We start from the raw sequence: 1,719 nt of genomic DNA, 5'->3' as shown, positions 1-1,719 counted from the left end.
CTGACATGATCCATGATATCATGATATTTTTAGTGATATTTGTAAATTGTCTTTCTAAATGTTTCGTTAGCATGTTGAAAATGTACTGTTAAATGAGGTAAAAGTTACCATCGTTTCTTACTGTATTCACGGAGACAAGACTGTCGTTATTTTCATTTTTTAAACACTTGCAGTCTGTATAATGTATAAACACAACTTCATTCTTTATAAATCTCTCCAACAGTGTAGGATTAGCCGTTAGCCACGGAGCCCAGCCTCAGATTCACTCAGAATTAAACTTTTAACATCAAAATAAATACTTTACTCACATAATTCGAAGCATGCATACAGCATGCATGACGAACATCTTGTAAAGATCCATTTGAGGGTTATATTAGCTGTGTGAACTTTGTAAATGCGCTGTAATATAGTTGACAGCTCGTGTGGCAGGAAGCTCGCGTCTTAAAGGGGCGGCGTCGAGTGAAATCAGTGCATAGTTAATGATGCCCCAAAATAGGCAGTTAAAAAAATTAATTAAAAAAAATCTATGGGGTATTTTGATCTGAAACTTCACAGACATATTCAGGAGACACCTTAGACTTATATTACATCTTGTAAAAAAACGTTTGTGGGCACCTTTAAAGGATTAGTCCACATTCAAATAAAATTTTCCTGATAATTCACTCACCCCCATGTCATCCAAGATGTCCATGTCGTTCTTTCTTCAGTCGAAAAGAAATTAAGGTTTTTGATAAAAACATTCCAGGATTATTCTCGTTATAGTGGACTTCAATGGCCTCCAAACGGTTGAAGGTCAAAATGACAGTTTCAGTGCAGCTTCAAAGGGCTTTAAACGATAACAGACGAGGAATAAGGGTCTGATCTAGTGAAACGATCGGTCATTTTCTTTAGAAAAATGAAAATGTATATGCTTTACACAAATGATCGCATCACAAGTGTTTCAACCAGAATGCGATTCCGCATTCTTTAAAAAGCTTACGCTAAATGTCCTACACCTTCCCTATGAAACTTACGGAAAAAAATGGAACTGGCGCCGCGTTCCTTCTATAAGTAGAATAGGGAAGGTGTAGGACAAGTGTGGTGTCTACTTAAACAACTTTCTTAATAAAGCAAAACAAGTGCTCTTGGTTACAGTACAGATGGATGGATAGATGGATAGATAGATAGCACCTCTTCTGTCCATCAGTTCTCCATCAGAGCCAGGCCATCATCCAGCAAGTCCCTCCAAGCAGAGGCAGAAGAGATGAGGAGGGCAATGCGACAGGCAGGCAGACAGACAGAGCAGGAGGAAACTGTTGACGAAGAGAAAGGGACAAGATATGTCTTCTTTTGAGAGAGGACTATTGGCAGCAATCGAGCCACTGACACAGCTGACCACACTCCCACGTCCACCACCACCTTCACCAACACCAGCAGCAGATGAAGACGAGATCTTCTTTCAAAGCCTCTTGCCCTCGATTCACAGAGTTTCTGTGTTAAGGAGGGCAAGGCTGCATTTTGAAATTCATCAGCTGGTCTTTCAGACTGAACAGGAGGCTGCTGAGGGTCTTCTATGATTATTATTTTTTTGTTGTTGTTGTTGTCATTATTCTCTTTTTCTACACATCCCAATCTACATTTAACGTTTTACACTCATTATTGCACACAAATCACTACATAAATACAAATATTAAAATAATCTTGTGGCTGTACTGTTTTCTCATATAGAATATCAGTATT

The sequence above is a fragment of the Chanodichthys erythropterus genome, chromosome 8 (genome assembly GCF_024489055.1).
Source record: "Chanodichthys erythropterus isolate Z2021 chromosome 8, ASM2448905v1, whole genome shotgun sequence".
Taxonomy (NCBI): Eukaryota; Metazoa; Chordata; class Actinopteri; order Cypriniformes; family Xenocyprididae; genus Chanodichthys; species Chanodichthys erythropterus.
The sequence above is the reverse complement of the archived record's forward strand: the minus strand, read 5'-3'. Positions refer to the sequence as shown.